At 41.0% G+C, this 16,144-nt stretch overlaps 1 protein-coding gene across 1 annotated transcript in view; it reads left to right on the forward strand.

Moving 5' to 3' along the window:
* The window catches only part of WDFY3 (WD repeat and FYVE domain containing 3), a 153,114-nt gene that overhangs the window by 20,723 nt on the left and 116,247 nt on the right, over positions 1–16,144 (forward strand). Inside the window, exon 2 of the mRNA XM_066318052.1 lies at positions 11,269–11,363. The gene's annotated coding sequence lies outside the window, so the exon portion shown is untranslated. The remainder of the gene's footprint in view (positions 1–11,268; positions 11,364–16,144) is intronic.

Genomic DNA, 16,144 nt, shown 5'->3' on the forward strand with positions numbered 1-16,144 from the left:
TAAGGCATCACGTGCGAAGTCTTGGCAGGAAGCTTTTTGTACGAAATGACAGAAAGAAAACATGGAAAACTAAATCTATTATCTGCATTCTTACACTTTTAACTTCTTAGGACTGCTAGGCAATGCATCAAGTTACACTGTTACTTGGAGGATAAAAATGGGTGTTACTTAGTCATCCAAATCTGATTTAAGTTAATGATGATCAGGAGTGGGTATTGTGAGATCTTTATTGGCCTGTGATCTCTCTTGGATCTACCATCTCAGAAAAAAAGGAAAAAGGAATGAATGAGTTGAGGAATGAAGGAATAGTCAAGGGAGACACTTTGGAGAGTCAGACTGGCATGTTTCAAGTAGTGAGTACTGCTTTCTGAAAGAAAAGAAAGAAGTATATGGTCATAATTTTTGCAGATGATTTAAGAGTGACCCCATTTAGACACTCATTTTTTCTTGTGGGACTTGTTCTGCAGTACCTTAGTTTTCCCTTTGATTCAAGAAAAAGTCAATTAGCTTAGTTTAAATACCAGTGGTGAGGTGCATGTGGAGGTCTGACCCCCATTTGTGGGGAGATGCCTGTTCAGCTTGGGGGGGGTCACTAAATAAGAGGGTGACTTTTTACTTTGGACACTCTTTGATTTCACATTGCAGACTGAAGCAGTTATTGGGATATTCAGTATCGTTTTACTGTGCTGATGTTTGTTGGGATTTTCAAAGGTTTTATTTCTGACACTTGTATTAGCTGGGCAAGACAGAAGTTTGATTAAAAATGAGACCAGACCCCTGGCAGCTGCCAAGAAGGCAGAATCCAAAGATGTGAAGACTATGCAGGGAGTCTGCAGAACAAGCTCTCCCAGGAACACTGTAAGTGATCTTGGATGATATTCAGAGTGTCTGTCTTCTCTCAGGATGCAGTGGGTTTCTTTGTTTCCATGCAATTACTAGAATAAGACATTATCTCATTTACTATCAGATGCTGGTAAACTGTGCAGTAAAATTGGCATTTGTGGAAATCGTTGTCCTAATGTTCCTTTTCTAACGTGCATTGTTACTTCATTTAAGTTAGAAATTGGACCTGCAGTGAGGTGTCCAAATATATACACCAGCCTTTCAAACTTGCAGAGTACAAACAACTGGTTATAGGTGGGAGTTCAAGGAGCTGAGTAAAAGGACTCTTGTGTGAGATGAGAATCAGGGTTCTGCAGCAGTTTCAAAAGAGGTGAAGGCTGGCAAATTGTGATACGACTAGCACCACAATACCTACAAAACTTATAGCTGTACATGGGCCTTGGAAACAGGATCTGGGAGCTCAAGTGTAGGAGAAGGGAATACAGGTGACCTCAACCCTGATAAGGAACAGCTGTGTTAATTAACCAATACAGCCCCAGCCCTGACGAGTCACAGCTGTGGCCAATAAAGATGGGTGAGATAAAAGAGGGGCCTGGCTGCTGAGGGGAGCACCGTCATGGAGGGGGAGCCTTGGGGAGTGTGAAGTGGAGAATCATGAAGCAGGATCCTGAGGAGAGAATCCCTGCTGTGAGGTCAGTGTGGGTGTGCAGTCAGAGCCTGCAGTTGTAACCTACAGTCACAGTCCAGCTGGGTAAAAGCTGCATTCAGAGCCTGCACACTGATCCCTGCAGTCAGAGTTCAGCAGGAAATAACCAGCAGTCAGAGGCTGCAAGGGAAACCTACAGCAGGAGCTTGCTGCAGGCAGGGTCAGTGAATGGTTGGGGTCAGGATGGCTGAGCTGGGAAGGGGAATAAACCAGGACCCTCTTTATGCTGTGTTTAACGTGAAGTCTGTGCCTTGGCTCATTTCTGCCCTCTAATAAGATGGCTGCTGCAACACTTAAGGTTGATGGTGGAGTGTGTGATAGGATAAATAAATCTTTATTTTTAGGATTCCTGTATATCATCAACTTTGACTTGGTCAGTTGCAATGTTGGACAGACTCTTCAGGCTATTCATAAACATTTAAATACATACTGATCTGTTCTTTTGGTGGACAGGCTACTTGCTGTCTTAACTCTATCTGAGCTGGCAAAGTTCTCTGTCAAAAAGAGACATGACCCACAGACTTTTTCAGAACAGTAACATTTAATTTAAGAACAAGGAAACAATTTATTGAAGTACATTCCCTTCAAGGCTTGGAGTCGAAAGTCACTGACTAGAAGAGAGTTCTTGTAGAACAGAAATAGCTGCCTGGAAACCCAGAAATGGAAGCTCTGCTGCAAATCTGTTTCTTCTGATCCCTGGATATACCTGGACACCAGCTGTGCATCACACAGCCTGGGAAATGTGTGCTGAGCTCAGGGCAGGAGCACTGGTGGGAAGTGTGTGCAGCCTGGCTGGCCAGTTACCTGGAAGTCATCTTCCTCTCTGCCAGCTGCCCTAATTTTCCTTTCTCTCAGCACACTCTGAACAAGTGGCCCAGTGCTGTCTTTGAGGCTGAGGACACTGTTGAGGAGGTGTGTGTAGGCTAAAGCTGCTCTCCAGGAAGGACAGCTACAGCTCCATTAGCTCTGGGACAATTTCTCCATGTTACAGATGGACAAAAGCAGACGTTAACAGATGCAAGAATTAACTTGAAGCAAGACAGCTCTTGCCTTTATTAAAATGTTACCTGGAGAACAGCACCATGTAAATGGTTGTGCTGCAGTCAAAGGCAGCTCCCCAGGACTACTGCTTTGAGTAGTACCCTAGTGTTGACTCCAGGCAGGACCACCAAAATGTTGTCATGCCAAGATTCTCTGTGATCCTTGTTAAGGAAGGGTTGTTAGCACAGGCCAAAATGTTGCCTCTACACTGCAGGTGCTGGACAAAAACTTGTCACAGGACTCATGTGCTGGACTGGGTGACTAGTAGAGCCCTGGAGGAACCTGCTTGGAACTTGTAGGGCTGGATGTGAGTCAAGTACAAAAGAGTCTGCTAGTCAGGAGGTCTGTGTGCTTGGGGAAGGCCTGTCCTCTGCCCAGCGTGTTCTGTAGTCTGTCTGCTTTCTGATTTTTTCCTCCTGTTTTTCATGTACTGCAGACTTAGTGACTGGTTTTCTGGCCCTCAAGTAGATGCCTGGAGAGAAAATTATGTCCACTGGTGAAGGGTTAACTTCCTGTTGTAAAGTGTCAGGATAGGCAGGAAGCTGAAGGCTGCTGAGTGGAAAGAATCCATGCAGTTGGAAGATTTGGGAAAACAGGGCAGAAGTCAGCTGCCTAGCATGGGCCACTGGGGTTAAGACTTGCTCTGTACATGACAGTGGGTAAGAAAACCTCTCAAGATCTCTCAGGTTGGGAGAAGCTTTGGCAGGGCTGTAGTCCAACCTGCTCACAGCTGGACCAGCTGTGAGATGGGACCAAGTTGTACTGGGCTTGATCCTGTCGTGTCTTGAAAACCTCCAAGTCTGGAGACAGCACAGCCTCTCTGGGCCCCATTCTGGTGTCTCTCTGTCCTCAGTGGGGGAATAAAGCTTCTCTTATGTGCAGTGTGAACCTCTCTTGTATCCATTTATGTCTGTTGTCCCTTGTCCTCCCACCATGCAGTGCTGTGAAAGGCCTGACTTTGTCTTTGGCTTGCCAATAGCCTGTGGCACCTTTTAATATAGGTCAGCCTTCAGTCCTTGTTAGGAAATTGTAACTTTGTGATTAATTAAAGTAAATAAAAATGCATATGAGCTTGGAATTAACGGCAGGGATAACATTGTGATATATTGATTACATTATGCAATGTGGCATCAGCGAGTGTAGCTATATTGAGCAAGCTAGCATGTAGACACTAATTGAGAGGGGAAAAATCTTTATTTACTTTTGAGTGTATTGTTTGCAACAACTTATACACTTCTCTTTGTAAAAGAAATAAATAGCCATACACCTATCAGCGAGGGAATTGAACGTAGTATTTAAAATTTTGTTGCAAGTCTCCAAATACCTGTTCTTAGGAATGCCAGAGCATCTGTCCTCCAGGCAGGTATTTGACTTTTGGGTTTCAGGATTTTAGATACCAGTGATTTAGATAATCATTGTTTGTCTCTATATCCAGAGGGTTTTGTTCATCATGTGGAAAGCTAAAGAGTGAGCCAGACATTAGTTCCTGAAATAAACAAAGAACCCCTCTCTATTATTCTGGTCTTTATTTCCCATTTGATGAAGCAAAATGTTGTGAGTGTTCATATAGGTTTATTTTATTTGTTCATAAATAAGTTAATAGCATGTATAAACAAAACCTCTCACTGTTTCAGTGTGTGCCTGACTGATCTGATTAAGGGCCCTGTCCTTGGATAACTGATCAACTTATAAAGTATCTCTGTGGTCACTAATCTGTAATTTGGAAGAGATGACCGCTGCAGAAATTTTGACGATCTTTATCTTCTCAGAGATGCAAAGAGGTAACATGAGAGGCATTGGACACAAGCAGCACAAGGCCAGTTACAAGTAGAGTAGAAATTTATACCATGAAGGTGAACGGCACGGTTGGTTTGTCAAAGGAGCAATGGGATTTCCACTCTTGGAGACGCTCAGAGCTCATGTGAGCAACTGATCCAAGTTGCTCCTGTGCTGAGCACTGAGCTTCACACAAATCTTCCATTCTATATCATTCTGTAGTTACGTGCAAACAACATCCGCTATTTCAGTGACAGAGATCCCAGTGCTGTAATGTTAAAGCCCAGTTGCTTAATTTGAAAACCTCTCTGAGAAAAAGACAATGCGTCTTATCAAGCAGTATAATTAGTGAAGTCTTATGTCACAGGTGAGCTGCGAGTCAGTTCAGCATGTCTATGCAGGGAGCATCTGGAGTTTAGCACTGACACATTGTGATTTATTTCTGCAAAAGGCACTTTTCTTTGCTGTTAAGAGCAGAAGACTGTTTATGGGTGACTGAATTAATGCATCCTTGGCAAAGACTTTTGTAAATTGAGGATTGAGTACAGTAGGTGAGAGCATTCTGAAGACAACTTGAAATAAATTTTACTAATCTTTTTAAATGTGCATGGTTTTGATGGTTCATTTGCAGAGGGAATTAGCATTTATTTCCATTTGAAGCATCAGCTTATAATAGTAGATATTATCAAAGCATGCAAATTTAATTAGGGAGTAATTAGAAGGTGAAGTAACATGAAGCACGTATGACAATTTTCTTGTTCCTTTTTCAGACTAATTTTGGCTTTGACTTAATATAAATGCAGTTTATGGAGCATTTTTCATTCCAGTGGCATGGAAATCAGGTGTTGCATTAGTTCTTCTTGACTGCAGTTACACTGAAGCAAAATTTGGGCTGTCAACAGAGCTTGCCCACAATAAATGAGACTGGATTTATTTCCTTGACTTTCATTGCCTTGCTTTAAAAAAGTTTAAATTGTTGGTGTTAAGCTTTTTTCCTTGGTTTTAAATTGTACCCAGTGCCAGATTGTTGAAGTTCTGCGTTCTGCCTCTCTGTGTAGAGGATGCTTCTGGAGATGTGAATGCAGCTGCAGCTCAAGCAGTTTCTCTAGGGTGATGTCTGCTTTTATTGTATCTGGTTGGCCATTTGCATCTTCTCAGGCTTTGCTGTATTGAGAAGAACCCAGCTGAAAGGCAACACTAGAGTTTTTTAGGGTAAGGAGGAGCTTTTTGAAAGACACAGAGTGGGTGGTGCCCAAGAGATCTGTCAAGGGTTTCTGTTGTTTGTGTTTGGCTCTTGGGACTTTAGTGATGAGGAGCAACATTTAAGAGTTGTATATAGTAGAGTGGCTGTATATGTCTGTCATTAAGACCCCTTTCGTGACCATCCTTCCCTTTGCTCTTGAGTATGAAGGTATTTTGAGGGTTGGCTTGGAACTTGGCATGTTGTTGCACAGAGTGAGGTATCTTCCCACCCAATAAATTTTTGCCTGTCTAAACATGGTTAGTTGTTGGGATTATATATTCCCCCTCCATCTCCAGAAAGCTGTAGTTAAGCTGTGGTGGTGTTTCTTCTGTGCTCATCATGGGTATCATCTTTCTAGTGCTTCCAAGCTGTGTTACACTGAGTCTTGTGGACGGCAAGAAAACCAAATTACAAATGTTCAATCATATTCTGATCTGAAAGGGAATGGAATAATTGTCAGTGAAAATTTTTAAGCAGTCTGTTGTGACAAGTGCCTGTAGATTGGGTGTGCCATTATTGCTGTTTTCTACCGTGAATCTCTGGGGTTGATCTCTGAGAAGGTGAAGTGTGTGCCTTGATGCCTTCCTTCATTCTTCCTGAGCAGGAGCAGGTTAATGGAGTCCTCACTAGGAAGCATGCATTCATTTGGAAGTATGACAAGATTGCTGAGAGTTGGATTTATAAACAAAAAGCAAAAGAATCCAGAATACTGGTGAGGAGAAGGAAGTACCCAGGTGTTGGAGCTGTGGACTTCACTAGAAACAGATGTGGTGCCTTCCTTTACTTGTTCCTGCATGTGGTTTCACAATACTAGTTTGTTTTAGCAGAAGTAGGGAATAAGAAACAGTAATGAAAGAGTGTTTTGGAGGGAGCCAGAAACTGAAGTTTTTTACCTGTTTGAGGTTTCTGTTTGTTTATTTTACAAATGGAGCTGACCCTTATGTTTATGGTCTTGTCTTTGTCGGAGGGAAACATCTGGCTCTTTCATCCTCATGCTACTGTTAAAACAGCTGGGAGTACTTAAGACAACATATTGCCCACATTTGTATTTCTTCTTTCAGATTTTATGTACAGCAGAAATATGTTGTTGCCAAAGTTACTGCTCATCATAGCAGGCAGTATGAATTCAGATCCAGGCTCCTGCTGGTCTGTGGTCCTGACCTCTGACCTCATCTGGCTAAAGGCAGGCTTTGACATCATAACCCTTGCAGTGCGTCTGAAAGTGAACCAGTGAGGTTGAGAATGCGTGCTCACATCTCTGCTAGAAAAGGCAGAAAATGTACTTGGATCACATAACGTTTATGATCCCTTTGATTTCTTTCCATCAGAGACAGGATTTTTATCTCTATCAGATGTGGAGTAAGTGCTAGCACTCAGCTACTGTAATTCCTATCAACAACGATTTATATGTAATGTCTTCCTTGACTCCTCTTTGATGTAACATGTGAGTGAGTTTTGTAACTTTGAAAACATGGAAGCAGGGAGGAAAAAGGCTGGTCAGGTGTGAATAGGTTTCTGTTGAATACCTGTGGTGTGTGTAGGCACAGAAGAAACTTTATGCTCTTGTAGGGATTGCATTTTTTAATATTCTGATGGCACCAGTATGGAATGCATAAAGTTGATAAACATAGTTTATCCACAGAGGAATACTTGGAAATAAGTAAGGGGGAAGTAGCTAAGATGGAAGTCTGCATAACATTTGTATTTCTTTTTCTGATATAAGATGTACATAAAAGCAAATTTTAATGGTGTTACTTGATCAGTTTTTTTCTTTGCAGGAACCACGTGGTTTATGATTGCTGAGGTTTTGTTGTTCAGCAATTTTGTATGGTGTCTGGTAGCAATCAAATGGGGATAGCAATCAAATTCTATTTGATTTGTTAAGCTCTAGAAATAGGGAATATTGAGATACTGAGGCAAAATAAAAAGAGACCTAAAACACCTGGTTGAATACTTGATGGGATGCAGGTCTGGAAACTTTGTTACAGCAAGCAAATCATTTATATGAGAAGGACAAAGGAGTAATGGCATCTGAGAGAAACTATTCAAGTCATAAATACATATTGTTAGGACTTGATTTAAACCTTTTTGCATCGGTTCTGAAGGAGAATGTTTGGATAAGAAATAGTTCAAGCTCAGTTAACATTGAAACAAAAACATATTTATACAAAAAACGCCCAAACTTATAATGCAAGAGTGCATTTGTTATAAAATACATGTTGACCGAATGGACTTTGCATTTAGAAAAGAAAAAAGCTTTTATTTGTATGATGGAAAAATATTTTTAATTATGTAAAAAATTATGTAAAAATATTTTTGTGTATTTACGCAGATTATCTATAGCAACTCTTCAAGAAATGCCTGTAGGTTTGGGACTTGTCTGTTAAAACTGATGGTAGCTGCTGTGAAGTGTCACTTAGGTTTTTATTGGTCACACTCAAGCTGTCCACCCTAATATTACGTTTTGAAAAAATAGTTGCAAATGATATGTTCCAACTCTTTGAACCAAAGGAAAGGCCTTCAGTGCAGCAGGGAGCTTTATGTAAGCCATGGGTGGGGGTCGTTTTGGTGTCTGAGACTTGTTTGCTGAATGACACTTGGGTGCTGGAAAATAATGGATGTGGCTGCTGCCAGGGTTCAGTGGTGGGTCATGAAAAGGAGATGACACAGAGCTCGTCTGCTCTGGCTGAATCAGACACTGCCTGTGCGTGCAGCGTTCCGGGGAGGAGAAATCACCACCCTGTTTGTTTTGCACTGCAAGTGGAACCACCGTAACTCCCTGTTGTATTTGTTACTTATGGTGTACTTTTTCATGAGGTAATTGCCACTTGAGATGCTTTTTGAGTGGTCAGGAGCAGACACCGGATATGGAATGGGCAGTTCGGCTCTTTGCTGTGCTCCTCTTCCATTGTGGGTTTGAGCAGCCTCTGGATAGTGTGTGATCTGCAGATGGGAAAGCCATTAGCCAGAGAGCAAGGTGCTGCCTGTCTGGAGAGCTTCAGGATATACTTACACTGCTTTCTGCACCCTTTCAGTAGACAGAGATGGGTGAGGAAGCCTGTAGGCAGCACAGCCATGGTACCATATTGCCTGCATGCCACCATTGTCCCTGTGGAAAGTCAGGAACCTATTTTGGATGGAGAGAGGGTGAATGCCCTAAGAAATCATCTAGGAAAGCTGTATCTGAATCTTCTTTGAAAAATATAGATCTTTTCCTCCAAGAAAGGTTTTGTTGAACATGCCAGTCAGTATACTTCCCAGAGATATTTCTCCTTTACACTGGAGACTCAATAAGACAGGGAGGTGACTAAGCTATGCCACCCCTTTGACGCTGACCAGAGTTGGTTCTCCTTTCTCAGAGCTTGCAGCAGGGTTTTAGTCAGAGCAGCTGCTGTTTCTCTGTTTCTTCTTGAGGGCTTCTGTGCCTTCCCTAGGCTGGAGGGTGTGAGGAAACTGAAGTAGTTTACTTTTCCAGGGGCTCTTTGTGAGTGGTGGGTTCAAAATGAATCTATTTTGTTACTTAGTTTAGTTACATTTCTTTGGAGGATGTTGATGTTTTGGGATATTCAAGGTTGAAAACATCTTCCTTTTTCTCATTGCTGCAGTATAGAAGATATATGCTACTGGTCTTGTGGTCACTTTTGCTGACTGATGGCCACAGGGAGAATTAAAGCTTGGGCAGTACTGAAGATTGGTTGATGGAAATAAAGTACGAGTGCTTTAGTTTTTGGCACCACAGAAGGTGTTTAATTCTTGTTAACTATGTTTAAACAGGACCTCCTGCTTCCCTGTGTTTATTGGTTTTGAGACTGCAAGTCAAAACAATTCATTTTGTGTCAGATACATTTGATAAAGTCTTTCTCAAGCTATTGTGACCCTGACAAAATATGGAAGTAAGATAAATGTAAGGGAGTCAGGATTTAGAGACAAGGCATTGCAAATGTACTGTGGGAGTATAGATAGACCATAGATAAACTTTTGGCTCAGGACCAAGTAAATAGCACAATATGCAATAGGGTTGTGAGCTGTCTTCAGGGTTTTACTTCCTCATGGCCTTTTTTACCGTTTTAGCTGGAAAAGATGCTGATATTACCCTTTAATTTCTGCTCAAGGAAGCTTGTGGGTTTTGAGTACTTGCAGCGTAACTGGTCATTTGAGCATTGCAAATATAGTAAGTGTTAATTAAGTTTAGTGCAATCACACTCTGATCTGATTTGGAGCCTGAGACCTCCATTGTCTGTATATAAAACCAAAAATCTATAACTTTGAACCTGAGAGGTGGTTGGTTATAAAATAAAGTTCTTAATAGGGTGAAATGAAGATAGCTGAAACAGCAGTTCCTTATTTGTTTTAAAGTTTGTCCAGTAACTGTTCCTATGACAGAAGGACTATTTGTTTATTATCTTAGTTTAAATATTTGCTTGCTTCTGCAGAGATAAAATCCAAGTGCTCTCCCCACTTTTGGTATTTGAGTTCCATGGTGCAATTTCTACAGTATTATGTGCTGTGCACACAGGTGGTATTTGGTTCTGGCTGGTGGCTCCTTATTTTTCCCCATGAACAGATGGAACTGGAGGGAGAAGGTTTCACAGTCATGGACAATGGAGTTAGGAGAGAAATTCTCCTTTAGTAGTTAATGCTCAATCACTTGCACTTCCAAAAAGTTACTTTAAATTTTAGAGCATAGAGCAACATCGTAACAAAACTTTATATTATTTTAACCTCTGCAATATCTCTGAGCAAGATTTTCACATTAGTGCCATCTCTCTTACGAAGCCTTTCAAAGGTACCTGATGCTGTACTGCTTTTTTTACCCAAGTCAATTTCCCCCCACCAAAATATTGTCTGCTCCTTTTAATGTACAAAATAATAAAACAATAAATGATATAAATTGTATTATAAAGTTTTTCCAGTTGCTTTAGGTATGCCTGTAGTGTGTAGTGCTCTGGAGTGTAGGAACACTGTACTGATAATGCCAGTTGGGCCTGACTGGGACTCAGAGGTAAAATAATCAGAGATCCGCCATCTCATGGCTAATAACCAAGGTGCAGCATTCACCTAGTTCTTTGCCAGGTCCTACAGTGGCCACTGCTGGGTTTACTGCCTCTACCAGCTGCCTGGGTTAGCTGGAGAGCCTTGTAATGGATTCATGGAGTTGTGCTGAAGTGAGCTCAGACTCAGTGCCCCGTGTCCGCTTGCAAATTCTAAGATGAATATTTTATAGCTCTGAAAATAAGAGGCAGACAAACTAGGGGAGAGGCCAGAGAAACTGTTCAGTAGCTTCACATTTGCTCAGCTGGGTTGGTATCAATGTAGCTTATCTCTTATTCCCCTGCTGTAATGATGAGAAATCACTTGGTTCCTCAGAGGGATGCTCTTGCTGATCACGGGCTGTCAGTGTATTAATTATTGGGCTTGCACTCTGTATTAACCCTTTTAGCAATCCATGTGCTCTCAGTGAGTATCATTTAATCAGAGAAATACTGCTGTGTGTCAGTTTCTAGTTTGCTGCAGTTCCTTTTCCCAGAGCTATTTAAGGGATTTCTTCGTTTGTGGAAGTCCAGTTGTCATAGGGATGACTCCTCTTTCATTTCAGAAGAGCAGAGCTCTGTGACTTTATTGTCACATTCGTATTCTAACCTTTTTCTCTTTTACCTAGTGAGAGAGCAGCTTTGGTGTTGAAGAGAAACTTCGGAAAGGAATGGGCCCTGTTCTCTTGAAGCTGTTTGCCCTGATCCCAGGAATGCTGTAGAGGTTAGTGATGTGAATGTTGAAGAGCTTTTGTGGAAATTGCCTTTTGATTTGTAATTGGCACACTCTTCAGTAAATTCTGTGTGAAGCAGTTCATTTGCCTGTCACAGAAAGGGAGTTAATTCAGGCACTGTCAGAACACAGTCAGCTTAAAATTGCTCTACCCAAACAAAATTTAGGATTCTGTTTATCTGTGGGGATGCTGTGGAAATACATTGCTGGGTGGTCACAGAAAGTTGTGTGGGTGTGATGCATGCTCAGAGACAAGCTGCGTTAAACTTGGAGGTTTTAATCAATAGGTTAAAAAAAGGGGGTAAGAATGATCATAATACCTGAGACTGTAGTGCCTGTTTGTTCTTTGAATTTCTCAAGCCTCTCATTTTTACTTTGAGAGAAGAATACACCTGGTCTTCAGTAGAATTGCCAGGCTAGGAAGGGTCCCTACAGTATCCCTACAGAGGTAAAGTTATCTCTGCTTCTGCCTTAAGTGGCTTGTATTCAGTGTTATATCCTAGTTTATTTGGGTTTGTACAAACTGTATAGAGTGCTTGCTCTGAATGTTTTTCCCCAGAGCTCTATAGTCCTGCTACAAATGCTATGGCCTACAAGAGGCTTCCTTTTGCAGTTAGAACATTCAGTCTAGTTTACTTCCATGTTTTTTGGAAAACCGGCAAGGATTAAGTAGATTTATCACCTAGTGGATTACTTTTTAACTGGTGATATTAAAAAAATGCGTGTATAACTGTTAAATTCAGTAAGGCTTGGTTTTGCTGATAAAAATGAATGTACCAAGTAAAATTAGATGGAGCAGTGGAGGGGGGAGAGGGAAGAGGCAGGTCTAGCGAAGTGCTCCTAAAGCAAAGAGGTGAATTTCCATAGGAGCAGTTGAGTTAAAATCTATTAAATCTTCTGGCTTACTAATTTACTGGTTACTGTCTGATAGAGGATTCTAATCTTTGTTAGCTTACTTTACAAGCATGGGGGGGTGGGGTTGTGTGTGCAGTGTGGTGTGGCTACTGAAGAGTAATGTCTAAGCTTTGCTAGGACACCCTTTGGCATACAGACCCATTTTGGAGCAAAAGGAAAACCAACAGAGTGAAAAAAAGGCTGCAGCATGTCACAGACACTGAAAGTGAAGAGATGACCCAGTGGGAAAAGACAAGGGAATTTTAGTTGGCATCACTTTTTGAGGCATGTAGAGCTCAACAACTGCAAGTGTTGCCGCTTCTTATCAAGAGCTTTAGTCGTTGATGTATTCTCACCATCTTTATCTTGTTTCATGTAAAACTGAGATTTGTAAAGTGTTCAAGGGTGAGGTATCACTTCTAATTTAACAGAAGCATACAGAAAGACAGAAACCCCAAAGCACATCCTTCTATGTGAAATCCTGCACTCCAACATCAATGCTTTCATTCCAGCTCTGTGCTACTGCTTTTGTTTCCAATGTTTTATTCATTAACAAAAGCAACAAGCCTGTCCACAAGGGGGTCTGACAGAATTATGCATTTTTTTTTTTTACTTTAATGGAAAATGCCTAGCTCCCTTCAACCTATTGTGTTTAGATTTTTTTGAGACATGTATACTACTTCATGGAGAATAAAAGAAGATGAAAGGTTCATCTTCTCTCATTGTAGTCTCCTTCTTTGTAAAAGTAGTTGATTTCAAGCAGCCTGTTGAATGCAGACTGTTTTGTGAATCTGTGAAGACTGTCTTGTTAGAATCCTGATCTGCCATTCAGCTACTTATGTAGGAAATATTTCCTTGGCACTTCATGCATCCTGTTCTTCCAGTTCTGAGGACATGCAAGAACTGGCAGAGCTTAACAGCTTGATTTTAGGGTTGTGGTTATGTTCCTTTCAGACCCGAGCCTGCTATATTTGATTTGGTTGAGCTCTTGGTGGGGCCACGTTGAGTTACTCTCCAGCTGTGGCATGACTTACCTGCAGCTACAGGGATAATAGTAAAAACTGTGATGCAGTTTATGAGCACATAGGAGATAATGAGATAAGGGAAGACAGCCAACCAACATAAATTTGCCAGGGAGAAAATTGTGTCAAACTGATTAGTTTGCTTCCTTGACAGATGAATTAGATTAGTGCATAAGGGAGGCAAGGGATAGAAGTGATACAAATAGAAGCATGTAAGGTTTTAAAGGATGTTCTTTTGAGCGTAATATGTGCAGTGTTTTGGTTTTTTTAAATGGGATCTTCCTTAAATTACTGTATTGCAGGAGCAAAATTTATTAAAAATGGTTCTGTGGAGCACTTAATAGGGATTTAGGATCACTTGGAAAGGTATTTGAAGTAGGCTTCCATAGCAGTCGTGACTGGTTTTGTCAATGACACCCATTGATTCAGATTTTAGTTCATGGGGTAGAGTTTACTTACAAGCTGTGCAGGTGATGTCAGGGAGTAGACAGAATGGGCAGCCCAGTGTGTTGATAGGAAGCTGTTTGTCTCTGGGGTAAGCCAAGTGTGTGTGTTGGCTTGACCTGACTCACCCTGTGTTTATTTGTTATACCACAGGAGTTAAGTCAGTGTGCATAACCTAATTATGCTGAGTTTACTGTGTTGGGTGGCCTCTTGCAACACTCACAGCACAGCTTGTGGTACTTTTCTATCCTTTAGAAAACTGCAGCACTGAAACCTAGAGCTCCAAAGAAATGTTTATTTATTTGTAGCAGTTTTTTTATTCTGCCACAGGGAGAAAATGTATGAGTAGGGAGGAGTGACCATATTTTTAAGAGCTTTTGTAGAATAAGGTATGAAATATGGAAGTAATTGGGATCATCCTGGGATGGTGTTGGAGAAGTCTGTCACTGCTTTGTTTTAAGTTCGCTGTGATAGAAAGGGGGGCTTGTGTGCCATGCTCTTGTATGCTCTTCTCATAGTTGTCAGGTTATCATGAAAGATTCATTTCGTGGCTCTCTTAGAGATAAACACCAATATTTCACACCGAGTCAGTAATTTTTTGCTAGCAATGGATTAATGCCTGAAACTCCCTTTGACATGTTCCCATCTGTGATGCCATAGTTTTTTATGGATGTGAAGCATAATGAGGAAAAAAAAATTAAAAAAATCTCTATTTAGATTATCTCTGTGGGGATGCTGTTTGTTTCTGTGATGCCTGCTGCTGTTTTCCTGACTTCTTGGGGTGTGGTTTTCTCCTTGGTGTCCTAGCAAATGTTTTTCTAGCAAAACTACAAGTTAAGAAGGTACACCTTTAGCAGTAGATGAGTGATGCACCAGTGGTGTAATTGGAATTACAAGAATGCTGTGAAAGCTTCATGCCCCATCTTCTGTCCCAAAGGGAGGGGGGATATTGAGAGAGCCACTGCTGATAAGTGATAGCCTGTGAAAAGCAAGCCTTAGGCACTCCCAGGAAAGACTTTTAAGTCTCATGAATTGAAACAAACTGGAGGCACAGTAAACCTAGTTTTAGAGCTTTCCCTTGTTTGATTTTAATTTCAAGAAGCTGCCTGGGAGAAATCTCAAAGGCACATTCCTGTAAACGCAAAAATGACTGTTCAAAGTGCTGGGAGATGAAACTGATGTGCGGCAATTTTTATAAGTGAGGAAATAATAGGGCAGAAGTGGGCTACCACCTGCCTGTGTTGCAGTGAGAGTATATTAGAAGTACTGTTTACTCTTTGGTGTTGCTAAAAGGTCACCTTAGAAGAAGACAGAGAAGTAGAATCAAATTGAAGAAAGAAATGTATGATAAAATTGTGAAGGAATATATGCATGTATAAGGGAAGAAGCCTTTGCGGTGATACCATTGTTGTAATTAAATCTTAGTATTGAGCATTTATTTACCTTATTCTTTCAAGGGCCTTTGTTTGTCAGCATATTGCTTGGTTTCACTCTGTTTGTTGCACTGTTTATCTTGAAAAAAAAGAAAGAGTAGTTATCCTCATTCTGTACACTGCTTACTGTCAAAGCTTAAAAGGAACCAAAGCCAGAGAAAAGCAGTAGCACTGAAAAAGTCTTGTTTTCTTTCTTGTGGGGCGAGCAAGTTCTGTCCCCAGGTTCTTTGCATGCAGAAACAGCCAAGCAGGTCATCTTAGGGAACCCATACACTTTCACTGCAGAAGCAAGGACTTGCATTAAATAACTACTCAGTGATTTCTATGCCTGTAAATGACATACCAGTACATTTGATAGACGATTACTCTCTCTTTTTTGTTTTCTTCCTAATTTTTTTTACTTCCAGCAAGGAAGTCTATTTCCTTGGGTGAGTGTTGTGTGTAGGTGAATCCAGGGGAAAAATGTGAATAAACTCCATGTCAGTAATTGTGCTTTCACTACTGGATGTTCAAGCTTTCTTCTGGGATAAATTTATTTGGAAAGCAGTGTCCACTGTAGTCGTTTGAGTATCATTTTGGGAGAATTCTTTTCAGAGAACTGCCACTGCAATGGTAATTTGTTTTCAGTACCCTTGGTTATTTTTACTAGGGGAAGGGGCAAGTGTAGTGGTGAGACATAACATGCAAGTTTGGGTAGCATAATGGATTTCCTCAGAAAATACTACCGCTTCTGAATAGTTTTTGTTATTGAAACACAACACCTGGCAGTTCTAGATTGCATGGTGCTGTGCATGAAAGTAGCATTGTGAGCTAGAGTAGTAAACAGTGTTTAAAAAACACAGCAAAACAACAAACCCCTGGAAAGCAGAAGAGTTAATCAAGAAAATCCACACTGCATCTGATGTAGGTTCTAGTAAGGAGTGTCTCTTGTCCTTGGTTTATTTTTTCCCCCAGAATAATTAGTTCTGCTGTAACCAAA

Source organism: Sylvia atricapilla, chromosome 4 (genome assembly GCF_009819655.1).
Source record: "Sylvia atricapilla isolate bSylAtr1 chromosome 4, bSylAtr1.pri, whole genome shotgun sequence".
Lineage (NCBI taxonomy): Eukaryota > Metazoa > Chordata > Aves > Passeriformes > Sylviidae > Sylvia > Sylvia atricapilla.